Source organism: Amphibalanus amphitrite, unplaced genomic scaffold (assembly GCF_019059575.1).
Source record: "Amphibalanus amphitrite isolate SeventyFive unplaced genomic scaffold, NRLGWU_Aamphi_draft 000056F_arrow, whole genome shotgun sequence".
NCBI lineage: Eukaryota > Metazoa > Arthropoda > Thecostraca > Balanomorpha > Balanidae > Amphibalanus > Amphibalanus amphitrite.
In genome coordinates this window covers 726,557-742,623 of record NW_024881552.1, presented here as the reverse complement: position 1 = coordinate 742,623, position 16,067 = coordinate 726,557, and the positions used below count along the sequence as shown (strand labels likewise).

General features: G+C 50.7%; 1 protein-coding gene across 7 annotated transcripts in view; it reads right to left on the bottom strand.

Annotated features, from left to right (window-relative positions):
- Positions 1 to 11,495, bottom strand: part of LOC122378196 (translation initiation factor IF-2, mitochondrial-like) — a 40,303-nt gene extending 28,808 nt beyond the window's left edge. For 2 of the 7 annotated variants that reach the window (XM_043358976.1, XM_043358980.1), the window contains exons 1-2: positions 11,454 to 11,495; positions 5,291 to 5,400 (exon numbers count right to left, since the gene is read on the bottom strand). The gene's annotated coding sequence lies outside the window, so the exon portion shown is untranslated. Of the gene's footprint in view, positions 1 to 5,290; positions 5,401 to 7,053; positions 7,118 to 11,222 lie in introns of those variants that run through there. The other 5 variants (XM_043358973.1, XM_043358983.1, XM_043358974.1 and 2 more) reach the window with 4 other exon arrangements.
- Positions 11,496 to 16,067: the final 4,572 nt, after the last annotated feature.

The following is a 16,067-nucleotide window of genomic DNA, read 5'->3' as shown; positions in this document are numbered from 1 at the left end:
TACCATTACCTATATTTCTAAATCATTATCATAATGTCGATAAAAGGGAGGCGTTTCGTTGCATGGCACCGAGGTACCTTTCCTTGCGGATATTGTTACAACTAAAAGTGAAGTAATACCACCCACTGCTCTTAGTTAAAACTTACACCGCAGTCTGAATGCTTGCAAATAGCGCGCAATGACATTGATCTGCCATTCTCATAAAGCATCTTCGTCAAAGTAAAGTTGTTGAAGGGGCATACCTACTGTTGTGTTACAATTTGTCTCAGTCTTCCCGCAAAACCTCCACGACAGCGTGCGCCGTGCGCACCGCTCACTTGTGTCCGTGTCATACCATGATAATGGTGCCGTTGCGAAATCTTCGCAAACGGCTCGTGTTCCGGTAAGCGTTATGTGATAAAACCTTTATATCAAGCAGACATTGCTGAGCTGTTTAATGACCGGCTCTGCCTCTGATAGGGGGTAGCAGTTGGGCTGAACATATGGTGCGGATGTCGGCGATAACGGCAGCGTCATGCCTCACGAGTGAAGTCATCTCTCGGACTGCAGGCGCCGCTCCGGTGTTGACACACCTCAGAGCCGGACAATGGACATGTCATATATGTAGAGCAGCCACTGTGCACCCTCTGTACCTACACTGAAAACAAATCGACACAGTGAGGGCATGTTCTGTACTGGTAACACATCAGGCATGTGTTAATCGCACCCAAAACACAATAATGCTGAGTATTTTCACGCTGGGCGGGACCTTCGACACGTTTGATAACACATAAAACAGAAAAACGACACAGTTTTCTCGTGCCAAGCACGCTGGACGAATGTAATGCATCAGTGTATCGAAATCATGTGTTGTCGGGGATGGTAGACGTGTACCCTTGCACAAATACACCGTGTCATCCACCAGTGAGCGACCTCTGAACCTTAACTTCAGATGGGGATAATAGAGGGCGTTTTTCGAGCACCGACTTTTATGCTGGGTTTTTGTAAAAATTTGCCAAAGAGTTTCGAGAAAGGTCAAAATGCACAATACAGCCGAGGGAGTCGATACATGATAAATTGTTTAGAGCAATATGCGCTGATTACATCTAGGGCAAGCTGAAGCATAGCTAATTAACGTCTGCTTGGAGGAAGAAACTCCTCAGTCTATATAGGATATATTTGAAAAATCGGTGGCCGTAAGTTCACCGTTCCGTGATTCTATCCTCAGGATACTGATATCCTTCTCCTCCACGCCGCAATCCCCTCCGGGCTGGACAGGCAACTTTATTTCATGCGGGCTGCTCCCTTGGAGCGGCACCGCTGCTCCCGAGGGAGCGCACCCCGTAGCCGGGTGCAGTGAGTGCCTTGGGGCTGGGTGGCCTGTCCTCTGGACGGGCTCAGCCCCGGCGACTCACTAGGGTGCCTGCCCTGACCAATGTCTCCCCCTAAATCCTATCATCCTTCCGGCTCTGCAATGGTCTTGTCGACCGAAAGGGCCTAACCCAACAAAACAAACAAAAAGGCCGTAAGTTTATCCCGGATGTTTGGACAACTGTATTGTACAGTAGTCCTCCAATTTGGGGCATCGTCACTTGGCGCTCTGATTGAGCCGTCCACGTGACGCGTTCACCCTTCGGCTGTGAAGTGGCCGACCGGGCGCAACTCAGGCTCGCGTATGGGTCGGCCGGCCGCGTGCTCAGCCCTGACCGCGCCCTGACCATATGGGTCGGCCGGCCGGGTGCTCAGCCCTGACCGCACCCGAGCGCCCGATTCCACTCGGGGCCCGGCTTTGGCAGTCAGCCTGTCCAGCCCAAGCCAAAGTCCCTTCAACTGCGCCCCGGCAACAAACTACATAATCACCACGTGTTTCCTTCTTTCACTTGCGATTTGTGTTAAATTTAGTAACACATTTACCTTTTATTCTGCAAATGTATTCACACAAGCCTTATGTGTTGAAGACACAATGATATTGTGTTTAAGGACACAACACGACTGGGTTAACACATTTGTAAATTGACACGTCTGCGACGGGTCAAAAAATGCATGATGCAGGGTACACAAGAAAACCAAGTAAACACGATCTGCCTGTGCGTTTTTAGTCGTTTTTTGTGTCATTTTGTTTTCAGTGTAGATTCCATTATAGGTATCGGCATCACTCCGCTCCGAAATAATGCGTGTGGCCGGGTGGCCGACACAAAGGCTCGCTGAGATGATTTTATCACGTGTTACGATGTAGATATGTGAGCTCATCTTTTACATATGAAGGCCAACGCCCAACACCTATAGCTCGCGGAACCACCAGGCCAGGATGTATGACTCAATGAACAGTTTCTTCGATTGTATATATTCGAGTGAATGACAACCATTATACAATATTAACCTTCCAGGCGGTGGGGGGGGGGATTTTTTTGCCCCCTTTAGTTTTTTCGATATATCTCGAGAAACGCTGCGCCGATCGTCACCAAACTTTCAGTACCCTCCCGGGAGTAGCTAGCGCACATGGTGACCAAAACTTTTTCCAAAGGCTATGATAGGTTGGCCGCTAATGACGTCAGAGTGACGTCATTTCTGCCATTTTCGACCCAAAAAAAGGTTTCGCAGGAAGAGCTGTCAGGCCTACAGCTTTAGATACAGAAAAATGTTTCAGACACACCTGCACTCTGATGAGTGGCACACATTTGTTATTTACGAGTACAGTTCACAGCATTGGCACATCATTGCTGATGCTGGGCAGTGGACTTCCTCATAAGTGTATCAACACAAAGATAAGATGCACTGCGTGTACACAAGTGCAGAGTCTGCAGACAATATGGCATTTTTAGCAGCGGCACGGCGACCCATGTGCCTCAGCCATAGCTACCAAATGCGGCGCAGCTTCTTGGTGAAATTGGTTCCGCACTGCTCCCGTCGGTGGCAAGCCGAGTCGATACCTACCGTTAGAAGATAAGATTGACAATGGAGAACGTTACGATAGATACGCTCATGAACACATGCAATGCAACGACGATTATCTCCCGTCTATCGAACCAAACAACGATAGTGCACCAGTCAGTTATGAGGCTCTAGTCTAAAGCTTTAGTGTCGCTGAAAACGGAGATGCTTTGAACACAATGGGACTAAATATGATAATACACTGTGATCGATATGGATTGTGACTTCAACAACAGTGCCTGCAATCATCACCATTCTTGTTTAGCATAGCTACGATACCATTATGTTGTCAATGCCAGACCGCTGCACTGTGGCCCCACAGTCCGGGGAAGTCCATTCGTATCCAGTGCGGGACCGCAGCGATAAATGTGCTGATTAGGGCCGTCTTATTAATGACATGTTAGATACCCTTGCAGCCTGCACCTGGAATTAGGATCCGTATTATGTCTGTGTTACCGTTAAGGGACGCTGTGTTACCGTCAGGGACGTCGACTGACACACCACGTCACCACGATGCGCGTGGCGTATGCACGGGGGGGGGGAGGGGGACGTTCATTCAGCGAGCTGATTTGTGTCGTAACAGTTTGTAGATCATCAAATACGAGTACCTACCCTTACGAGATACGACTCACGTAAGCGGAGGTGTCACTTCACGAACACGAGCCTTCCATTCGGAGGCATATAAACGCTGTATTTGTTCTGTAACCATAATCCTAGTACCGTAAACGGGGGTGACTTTGCCATGTTTTCAACTTTAGACGCTTGTATTCTTTAAACTTGTTAACTTATTGGGATGACTCTATGTTCACAACACGGATGAAGATTAGCTCTTTGGGTTTTGCTATTATTGTATTTATAGGTTGCCTAAAAATATAAATTTTTAAGGAAAATTAGTCGTGGCAAAGTTAAACTGAAAAAGGGGTGACTTTGCCACTATGCCAAATAATGTTTTTTTTTAACGCTAACAAATACTTTTCAAGCATTTTTGTTCCATTGTATGGGGCAGGGCAACCATCCTTAATTGTTTACTAGGAAAAAATAAAGCAATTCGAGGTTTTTTGCTCTTACACGATGTACAAAAAGGAAAGATACCTTACTTTTTATAATACATTATATTTGTTGAAAATAATTGAGATTTGATAGTAGGTAAATAGAAACTGAAAAATGGTTCAGAATAGATAAATAAGCAAAGATATTATTGTATCGGTACTCTAGGACCTTGCCGCTTTTTTCCAGGGGCATTAAGAGGAACAGAAAGAGGACGTTCTTGCGGGAACTTACGGACACCCTTATTATCAGCGTTTTGATCTATCAAATGATACAGATTTCTTCAGCCAGTCTTACTGGCGAACTCAGGAGTTGTAGGTGATCATGGCTGTGCTGAAAAGTTGGGCCCAGCTTTATCCATTTTTTTTTTGGTAATTTTTGCCTTTCTATACTCCCACTGTGCATTCCTGTGTTAATTTTCAACATATAAACATTTTCTTTTTAAAAACCAGTTTGGAGATCAAAATGATGCCACATTTAAAACTTATTTTGAATTGCATCGGATAAGTATTTCATTTTTGCACTGATAACATGGTGGCAAAGTCACCCCATGTGGCCTGCAATGCACTTGGAAGAATCGCCACCCAAAATTTTAGCTAAATGAAGTGACAAATGCCAGTTTTGTTGGATATGCTAACTTAGCAGCCTTGTCATGATCAACCATACCAAGTTTCAGTATCGCAGTTGGTCTAGAACATGGTTAGATAATAAAAAGTTTGGACCTCTTCAAATTTGACCATTTCAATGACTCCGATAAAATGGAGCCCAGTTAGGTATTTAGTGGTAACTTATCTCTCAGTGTTGGTTATGTTGGAAGGCCCATCAATTATCTTTCATTTGTGTATAAAAAAGCATTACATTCTTCGAAAAATATCACTGGATATCACCCTAAAGCATTTTTTGAGAAGCATGGCAAAGTCACCCAGCAAGGCAAAGTCACCCCCGTTTAGGTACGGTACGCGTTGTGTTCGGTAGACGGTACCTCCAATAAATTTCCATTAAATTACCAACCAAAGAAATGTGATTCCCGAACCATTTAATTGCATATTCCAAATATAATGCTTAGGAAGCATTGCTTCCTATGCACTCCATAATTCACAAGCTTATATGTTTTAGGTACAATGAAAATGTTAGATAATAAACGCTTACCGCAGGCTATTTGAAGTAGACAAAAGCTGTTCGTTAGAGTTGTGTTTTTTATTGAAAAGCAGCCGGAGCATTTCTGGGTTGCGGGGTGTTTAACATAGTTGGCCTAGATAGTAGGTATCCATTGAATATTTATTTGACACATACGGTATTGAGTATTGACATTGTTATCGGTTAAAGACCTTACCTGCGTTGTTGATATCGGCCACCCGAGCATGGCAATAGAATGTTCCGCTCGCCACTGAAGCCTAGCCCAGGCTTTCTGGGACTGGCAGACGGATGTCACTTGACTGCCTCCTGAAAAGCCCAAGAATAAGTACCTATAACATCAGCCAGTAGTCTTCAGGCCATGCATTCTGCAGCGACCGCTGGTGGCCGTGTGAGCTGTGATCGACCGCGCTCCAAGGAATGTGGTATATGTAGGTAGGTAGGTAGTTGTACGTACCATACTGTTCTAGCTCAATGTGCATGCTTTGGTGGCAGGTGGAGCCTGCGCTAACCAGACGGTTAACGACTCACATCAGGTAGTTAGCATACATACGACGCATATGTTTTGTACCGGCGGACGATAGGTATGACCAAGGCCCTAAAACATAGGTATGTCTACCTACTCGGCAGAAATTAGGGCTAGGCAGAAATTTTGGTAGATCCTTAGTGATGATCGGCATAATTACGTGTGCCTATTGCCTAGCCTAGCATAGCAGCCGCCTTACATAGTTTTGATTGCATAGAGACAATATCGTGTTTTGTCATGCGTACCTACCTAACGAGTAACGACCCAGTAAACATGCCGACGTCGGCCCAAAGTCGGCCCAACGTCGGTTCCACCTCGGCCCGACATCGGCTGGACGTCGGGTACGTCCGCATATACCGATGTCCAGCCGACGTCGGGCCGACGTCAGGCCGAGATCGTTTGCCGAGAGGTTGAGCCGAGATGACGTCCGGCCGACGTCGGCCCGACATCTCCTCGCCATCCATCAACCCGAGGTACAGCCGACGTCGGACCGACGCCCAGCCGGTGCACAGCCGACGTCCCCTCGCTCTCAACCCAATGTTCCTACGCTACCAGCTCGACGTTCAGCCGATGTTCAGCCGACGTCCCTCCGCTATGATTAGCACTAGTGCTAATAAAAGCCATGTACAATCTTAATATTAAGACATGGAGTAAGTTACCACCCCGCTTCCTTCATGTCATTCATATAAACTATTTAATTTGCATAGAACTTGATGGTTTTCGGACCGAGAATCTCAGACTATATTCATTGCCAGGTGAGGAGTTACTGCTTCAAGTAGCAGCCGTGCGGCGTCCTGTGGTGAACACGACCAATGTACGACACGGTGACGAGTCTAAATATCATTGTCAGTAGCGGTGGAACACCTTCAATTAAGGGGGGGGGGGACTTTGCCGACTTCTGGCGCCATCTTTCCATGCAACGCCCATAGGGCTAATGGCAAAATCAAGGAGGCACGGTGTCCCGTTGCCCCCCCCCCCCCCCCCGCTCCGCCGCCTATGATTATTGTAACCTATTCACACACCCGACACTATTCATGCTCTTTTGCCTTATCTCTAAAGTCTAAACATCACCAGCTATTCGTAAAAACAGGTCCCGACCAGGGGCGCGCCGTGCGGAAACTACTTTCAGACTGTGGGGCACACCATAATAGAAATCAGCCTATAGGGTACCGACCCCAAAATCTAGTTTTCTCATCGGTTTTAGGCCACTTTTTTCATCACTTTGTTTTTTCAACAAAAAAGAAAAAAATTGACAAAAAAAGTGCGGTGTTCCGTCTCAAAGTTGAGGGGGCACCGCCTCCACGGCCCCAGAGTTGTGGGGCAAGCTGCCCCCCACTGCCCCCCCCCCCCCAGCTCCCGCGCCTATGGTCCCGATTTTAGGTGTTGGACATCAGCGCCATCTCTCGGTGACATCTTAAGGCTGGACTTCGGCTTACCGATATTATCCTTCGATACGGCGCACACAAAGCTCAACTTCGGCAAACGATCTCGGCCCGACGTGTCGGCTGGACCTCGGCTGGACGTCACTTACTTGCGGACGCACAGGTCTCGCGAGATTAAGCGGTAGGTTTTGCACTTTTACATTTCCGGTTATATCTCAGAAACTAATCGATCTACGATGAAGCCATTTTACACGATCATGGCCGGCTTGTTACCCAACAAGTCGATCGCATCTTCAACACTTAAAAGCTTAAGACGACGAAGATATAGCCTGAAGTAGGGGAGAGTGGGGAAAGATGCCCAGGGTTTGACTATGTCATATATTATTCGAAAATGACGATCGGAAAGCCAAAACTTGGAGTTTCAACGGAAGCCGACATCATTTTTCTCCAAAAATATCACACTTTCGTGCCTGATATATGATAACTTTTTTTTGCTATTAAGCATTTTCCTGAAGAAGTGAAAGGGGGCATCTTACCCCACAGGGTGGAAAAGACGCCCCCTGGCGTTGGGTAAGATGCCCCCTGCACGATAAGTGACATAAATAGGCACGTGAATCGCCTGAACGAATCAGTAGTCCCTTCGAGCCTGCAGTAGACACCAAACGTCATCGTAAGGGCCCTCAAAAGTAGTCGTAAGGGGCTTCAGAGGTCATCGTTAGGGCCATCATAGTCCAGCGTGGCCAAACAAGCCTCCGTGGTGGCGTTCGGAGACCACTGTGGGGCCCTTATAGGTCTTCATGATGCTTGAGGGCCCTCGAGCCCATCGTGGGGACCTCAGATGCCAGCGCGGCCCGTGGAGCCAACGTGGGAGCCCTCAAAGGATGTCGTGAGGGGCCCTGGAACCAATAATGGGGCCCACAGAGGCCGTCGTGAGGGCTCTCAGAGTCAGATGCCGCCCAAAAAGTCGCTGTGTGGGCCGAGAGACCGGCATGGGGAGCACCCCACCGTACCGGACTCTCAATAGTCCCAGATCGGCTTTTGTCTCTCATCACAAGTAGGGTAATAAATGATTTGACGGGCTGCTTGAAGGACAGCCTACGGATTTAGGGGGGCGTCTTTCTCCATCAGGACAGGGGGCATCTTACCCCAAGGTACCGAAGTAACATTAAATCAGCACAATTTGTTAGCCATAAAACTACACCCTGAAACAAACTGTTTGGGACACAGTACACGCATGTTAATGTATCATAGGCGTAGGAACAGGGGGGCCAGGTGGGCAAGTGCCCACCCACTTTTCGAGGTGGGGGGGCCAACCATGTGTTTTGGCCCACCCACTTTTTACTCGAGGCCCCTCGTCTCGATTTGAGAGGACCATCCAGAATAAACAAATTCGGTAAAAATAAGTTCCACGAATCCCCACGCACGGACTCCAAGGGGCCGTGATGGATCCAAGAAGGCCCTCTGTTCATACTTGTCAGTCGAAGCTCCTGAGACTGATGGCCTGAGAGGCCCTAGTGGATCTGAGGAGGCCCCAATATCCACACTGGTCTGGGGAGGCCCCTGACACTGGCGGTCTGGGAGGCCCCTCTATCCACATTAGTCAAAGGTCTGAGACTGGTGGTCTGGGAGGCCCCTCCATCCACACTAGTCAGAATAGGCCCCTGAGTCCTGACACTGGCGGTCTAGCCGAGGCCCCCTACCCTCACTAGTCAGAGGAGGCCCCTCTATCCTCAACAGTCAGAAGAGGCCCCTGAGACAGGAGACTGATGGTCTGGGAAGTGGGAGGCCTATCCATCTACACTGTAGTCAGAGGAGGCCCCTGAGACTGATGACCTGAGAGGCCCTTATATAATCACACCAGGCAGAAGAGGCCCATGAGACTGATGGACTGAGAGGCCCTTCTATTCATACTGGCCACAGGAGACCCCCAAAACTTTCGGTCTGGGAGGTCCCTCAATCCGGCACCAGTCAGAAGAGTCCCCTGAGACTGATGGCCTGGAAAGCCCTTATATTCACACTAGGCAGAGGAGGCCCCTGAGACTGATGGTATGAGAGGCCCTCATATTCACACCAGTCAGAAGAGGCCCTGATGCTGATGGCTGTGAGGCCCTTCTGTTCATATAACTGGCCACTGGAGGCCCCTGAAACCGGTGGTCTGGGAGGGCCCTCTATCCACACTAGTCAGAAGAGGCCCCTGAGACCGATGGTCTGAGAGGCTCTTATATTCATACTGGCCACAAGAGGCCCCTGAGACTGATAGTCAGAGAGGTCCACTCCTAATGAATCTGAGGGGGCCCTCTATCCACATTTACACTTTTCTAAGGAGGCCCCCGAGACTGATGGTCTGAGAGGCCCTCTTATTTATACTGTCGACAGGAGCCCCCTGAGATTAATGGTCTGAGAGGCTCTTCCATTTATACTTACCAGAGGAGGCCCCTAGGATTGATGGTCTAACAGGCCCTTCTATTTATACTAGCCAGAGGAGGCCCATGAGACTGATGGTCTGAGAGGCCCTTCTATTCAAACTAGGCAGATGAGGCCCCTGAGAATGATAGTCCGAAGAGCTATGCTTCGGCAACTGGCCGTGGCCATATTTCGGTTCGGTAGGGCCCCACAGAGCTCATGAGAGCACCTCAAGGGCTCCTAAGTAGACACGCTTATCCCCATAAGGGTGCCACGCCGGCTTCTGAAGGCTCCTTGTAGGCATTCTAAGGGCCCTTTCCGGCCTCTGACGGCTCCACCCGCCTGTGATGGCTCCACACCAGTGTTTACGAGCGCCACACAGCGGCGCCTTTGAGGGTCATACTAGTGTCTCTTAGGGCCCTATATCGGTGGCTCTGGGGGCCCCACACCGGCGCCTCTGTGGGCCACCACACCTTTGCATCTCAAGGCTCTATAGATACATCTGAAGGACCCGCACTGACACCTCTGAGGGCCCCATACCAGTATCTCGGAGCTCTGAAGGCCCCACACCGGTGACTCTGAGGACTCACCGGCTCCTGAGAGCACCATGTTGATGTCTAACGGCTCCACAAGGCCACTGAAGGCACCACACAAGCTCTCACTGAGCTCTAATGTCCATGTACCGGTCTCTGAGGATTTAAGCCAGCGCATTCATAGCTCCACACCAGCAATTGTAAGGGCTTCACACTCAGGTATCGAGGGTTCCACACCGGTGTCTCTAAGGGCCACATACCGGCATCTCTGAGGGCCCCATACCGGCGTCTCCGAGGGTCCACATCTGGCGGGCACCCATCAGCGACTGAAGGTCCCACACTGTCGACTCCGAGAGCCCCATCTGCGTCTAGGAGCACCATGCCGTCTCTAAGAACCACAGCAGCTCCTCCGTACGAAAGATGGGCGTCTGCATGCCAAAGGGGAGCGGTTCTGAGACAGCAGGGCACCTACATGCAATAGAGGGGCGCCTATGAAGCCCATAGGGGCGCTCAATGCGAAAAGGGGGCGCCTCTGAGGCCTAAATATATGGGCGTCCACATGCAATAGAGGTGGGACATATAGGGATGTCTCTGATGACTATACATAGGGCGCTTATATGCCAAAGAGGGCGCCTGTGAAGCTAATGGGGGCACCTGGGAAACGAGGAAGACATTTGTGTAAGGGTTTTCAGGGGTCATGCGCGGTTTGCGGCAAATAGATTCTAAAAAGAATCGGAGGAAGAATAAGTTTTAAAAATGTTGCGGACTTTCCGCACTGTTCTGGGTACAGTACATCTGCCCGATCTCAGAAGCTAGATTTGGAGGTCATACTTGAAAGCAGCCAGCAGGACGAGGCAAAAGTTGGAGGCCCCTGAAAATAGGAGGCCCCCTGGAAAAGGAGGCCCCTTGACAGGGTGGCCCACCCACTTTTCATGACGTTCCTACGCCCGTGTAATGTATCACGACTATAGCAAGGGACGCAAAAATTATCTACCGTCTTTGATATTTACAATGTTTTGACGCCAAAATATTTTTTGAAAGCAGCAAATAAAAAGCATGCAATCACCAGCCAGCCGCTGCCCAACTGAGCCTCGCAAATTTTTGTGCAGTTAACAAGGCAGGCTTCCACTTTACGCTAATAACATTAATTTCCAGGTTCGATTCTTTGTTTCCCCGCTAGAGGGGGTGGGGCGTCTTTCTCACCCTGGGCATCTTACCCCACTCTCCCCTACACTAAATTTTCTAGGTGCAAAACCTACCGCTAAAACCCGCGAGACCTGTACCTACCCGACGTCCAGCCGACGCCGTGCCGAGGTTAGACCGACGTCGGCATGCTGATGCCGAGATGCCGACGTCACCCCGATGTTTGCTTTGCCGATGCCGGGCCGACGTCAGCACGGAGTGCACTAACAAACCAGTCGAGGTTTTGTTGGTGCACGGAGTGCACTAACAAACCTGTTAGAAACGCTTTCATCCTCAACACGTGCTCCAATGGAAAAACGATCTTCAGTCATATACCTACTAATGTTTACTGGGGACGTCTGACCGGGGCCCTGTTTCACCGGTGATAGCAGCAAGCTGCTATCACGTTTCGCGAGCTGACGTCATGTCGTGACGCCATACTGTTGTCGTAATGGGTAGTTCCGGCGCACGATTGCCGCGACCTTGGCGGCGGCATTAAGTGACGTATGAGCCTAAAAGTAAGAGTTTACGCAGTCATGATAGTATATATATTTTTAATATATATTTTTTCAATATGATGTATTTAAAAGAATTTTTTATGTGGGCGAGGATGGATGACATGATTATTATTAATATAACGAGGCTTGAAATGATCTCACGCATGTCAAAGTGTTCCATCCAAAGTGTTCCATCCATCCATAGTCATCCATAGTCTGACGCTTGTCAATTTCCGTGGCGTTCCCTTCACCAATTTGACAGATCTCCTTTTGATGGTCAAATTGGCGCAAAAGATACAAAATATAAAGCCAAACAAACTGGATGGTGTCGCTGCCTGGGCCCTGTTTCACCGGTGATAGCAGCACGCTGCTCTCAAATTGCGCGAGCTGACGTAATGTGATGACGTTATACTGCTGACGTAAGGGGCAATTCTGGCGCACGATTGCCGCAATATTGTTTGACGTCATGAACTAAATGTTCGAGGTTAACGTCCAATTTTATTCTAAATCTTACTTGTTTTAAATACATATCTATAGTACTATTCTGCCTGCGTCAACTCTTACTTTAAGGCTAATTACGTCACTTAATGTCGCGGCCAAGGTCGCGGCGATCGTACGCCAGAACTACCCATTACGTCAACAGAGCCCTGATCGGCGGCCAGCTAGTACTCTTGCCCGCGCTCACATACGTGCACGTTACCCCGGCAACGGGCTATTGACCAATGAGAAGCGAGAAAAGTGTTACGTCACTGCGATTTTTCATATACCTGTGCCCCCCGGACGTGACGTAGTGTGCTCGCGCGCGTGCAGGGTCTCTGCGATCGAAAAAGAGCGCTAGCAGCGCGCCACTCGACGCCGCAATTGTCAAAAGTCAAAAGTTAGTATGCTTTATTATGAATGATGTGTGTAAAAGTGAGTTTTTATGTTGTTTATTTGGAGGAAATGGTTGGAATAAATTAAGTTATTTTTATTTCTGTTGGTTGGAGTTTTTATTCAAAAGATTTCGGTCTATACCATTGATATTTACTGAAAATACCTTCGCTTGAATAAATTGCAGATATTTGGCAACTGAAGTGTTAGGTAAGCCTAAATGATATGTAAAAAGGTAAGAGACACCCTGATTATCATTTGAGAAACGAAAATATATGAATTTTCCTTATAAGACTCGCTCCATATGCTACTCCGCAGTTTATGCCCCGAGGGTGTCCCGAGGGTTCCCGTTAGTTTGTCGTTGGCGCTCGGGGCCCTGTTTCACCGGTGATAGCAGCAAGCTGCTATCACGTTTCGCGAGCTGACGTCATGTCGTGACGCCATACTGTTGTCGTAATGGGTAGTTCCGGCGCACGATTGCCGCGACCTTGGCGGCGGCATTAAGTGACGTATGAGCCTAAAAGTAAGAGTTTACGCAGTCATGATAGTATATATATTTTTGATATATATTTTTTCAATATGATGTATTTAAAAGAAGTTGGGTTTAGGAAAAATTTAGACATTAACTTCGAACATTTAGCTGATGACGTAAAACAATATTGCGGCAATCGTGCGCCAGAATTGCCCCTTACGTCAGCAGTATGACGTCATCACATTACGTCAGCTCGCGCAATTTGATAGTAGCTTGCTGCTATCACCGGTGAAACAGGGCCCGGGGCCCTGTTTCACCGGTGATAGCAGCAAGCTGCTATCACGTTTCGCGAGCTGACGTCATGTCGTGACGCCATACTGTTGTCGTAATGGGTAGTTCCGGCGCACGATTGCCGCGACCTTGGCCCTGTTTCACCGGTGATAGCAGCAAGCTACTATCAAATTGCGCGAGCTGACGTAATGTGATGACGTCATACTGCTGACGTAAGGGGCAATTCTGGCGCACGATTGCCGCTGTCGTACTGCGCTGTGGGTAGCGCTTGGCTGGACGGACGGTCTGTGACAACCTATTGATCTGTGGCTGATCTATTAGAGTGTCCGTCCGAGAGCCGTACGACGACTGACAGAGCCTGGGGGTCGCGAACTGGTGTGGTAACCGTTACGCCCACCTGGGACGCCCGAGTCGGTACGGCACTTGCGGTGTCGTAACCGGATCGGCGGGAACCAGCAGAACGCTGTTGGACCGGCGGTGAAAGTCGGAACCGAGCACTCGCCCACCAGTGGGGCGTCTGGTCGAGCAGGTCTACCCGCTAAGGCAGCCTGAGCACGAACCAGTGGCAGGGTCCGATCAATGACCGTGGTCCGACCAGGGTGTCAGCGCAATGGCCAGTCAGAGGCGTCTTTAAGGGCGCGGAAGCCCACCTCGGTCGACTGTGGCCGGTGCAACCTAGTCAGGTCGTTTGTGTGAATCTCCGTGTTCTTCCCTCGCCTCAGAGTAGCCGCTCTTCTCCAAATGCCCGAGCCGTTTTCTATGTGTATTTGTCTTGTAGCGAACAGCAGAGTCGAGAAACGAATTGACAATGTCGCCGAAAACCGCGGTCACATGCTGGCCGTTCCTAGTACTACCAATATGCCCGCAGGCGCGGCGAGAGACAAGCTTAACGTATGAGTCACCGTCCGGCTGCCGGGAGAGCCCCTACCGTGACCTTTGTTCACAGGCGTGACGTCACGACAATGGGCTCGTAAACGTACGGGCAGCGGCCGCCTCAGGGGTGCCGCCGTGACCTTTGCACGATATGTTCTAAAGCGTATGGCACAGCGGTTACTAGGAAGGTTGAGGCCAGCGGCAGGCCGGTTTACAAATAACAAACAAACTTGACGCGCAATTGACAACAGGTAACAGATTGATTAATAAAGCGGCGACAATATAAATGAAAATGACAACATGAAATGACAAATCGCATAGATGACAAATCGCGTAGATGATCCCTACAGTACCCCCTCGCCAGACATGTCGCGGACAAAAGTGACATGGCGATATCTTACCGGAGGTCGTATGACGCGGCCGGAGCGGGTCGTCCGTAGTATCGGCTGAGGCTGCAGTGGTGCAGCGTCAGCCTGAGCGACGGCTGCAGGGCGATTTGGTGCGTCACCGTAGATCAGAAGCTCCGGGCCGCTGGGCTCATTGCTGAGCGGTGGCGCGGCCGGCGGGCCGCTGGACTGAGTACCGTGCGGCTGCACAGTCGGCAGGTCAGGCTGTCGATGACCGGATTCGTCTGGCGTCTCCAGGAAGGCGGCCTTACACCGGTCGATGCTGATGACTTCCTTTTTCTGTCGACGGTCGATGGTGATGGTTTTGGTGGTCCTTTCGGTAACCGGGAACGGTCCGTCGTATGGAGCGTCCAGCGGGTAGCGGTGACAGTCCCTGCGCACGAAGACGTGTGTCGCCGTCTGGAGTGCCGTCGGGACGTACGTGGCGCGCTGGACCGGACGTGGGAGTGTCGGCCGCACCTGAGACATGGCGCGCTTCAGGTCTTGTACGAAACCGGCCGGTGATGCTGCTGAGGCTTGGCTGCTGATGAAGAACTCGCCGGGAAGCCGCAGTGAGGAGCCGGTATTGCTGCTGTTGCCTCTGCTGCTGCTGCTGCTGCTGTTGCTGCTGTTGCTGCTGCTGCTGCTGCTGCTGCTGCTGCTGCTGCTGTTGCCGCTGTTGCTGCTGCTGGACGGTCGAATGGTGCCTTGCTGGAGCATCTTGTTGAACTCAGCACGTGCGATTTGAAGGCGCTCCGGCGGGAGGCGTCGTGGCCGCTGGTACACCGGTGGACCCTTGGTGACGATGTGGTGCGTCACGTTGTGCTTCACCGGTGTTGGTCCAGGTTTTGGTGAGGTCACATCCGGGTACCGGGCGAGGACAGCTGCGAAGCGAGCAGCAGCCTGCTCCCGGACGAGACGCACTCCGATGGAGCACAGCCTTGACCGCTCGGCGCTGGCGCAGACGGTGCCGTTCCGCAGGAGACGCTGGTTGGCAACGTCCACGACGAGGTGATGTGCGGCCAGGAAGTCGGTGCCCAAGATGGGTGTGGTGACGTCAGTGACGAAGAATCGATGTTTCAGGCGGTGCTGCTGACTCAAGGTGACGTCCAGCAGGCAGGTGCCGTGCACCGCGATCGGTGAGCCGCTTGCCGCGACGAGCTGCTGGCCGACAGGAGCAGGGGTCAGCGTAGACCCGTTGGGCAGGCAGCGGCGAGGCAGCACGCTGACCTGCGCCCCCGTGTCGACTAGAAATTGCCGGTCCGTCTCCGTGTCCCTCACGAAGAGGAGTGGCACGGCAGGAGGGGCGCCCGTGCTTTGCGCCATCAGCACGGGGCGCCTCAGTTTTCCGAGGCGATCCAGGAGCACGGCAACTTGCATCGGCGCGCTTGGGCGCCGAATCGCTGGTGGTACCAACACAGCGTGTCGTCGTGCGGCGGCGTTGAAGGACGAGCCGGTGACGGGCGGCGTGACTGGCGAGACGCCTGGCGCGGCCGGGAACGGCTGCGGTCGCGCCGCACGGCATCCTCGAGTCGTCGGTTGCTGGCCTCCAGGCGCTCCA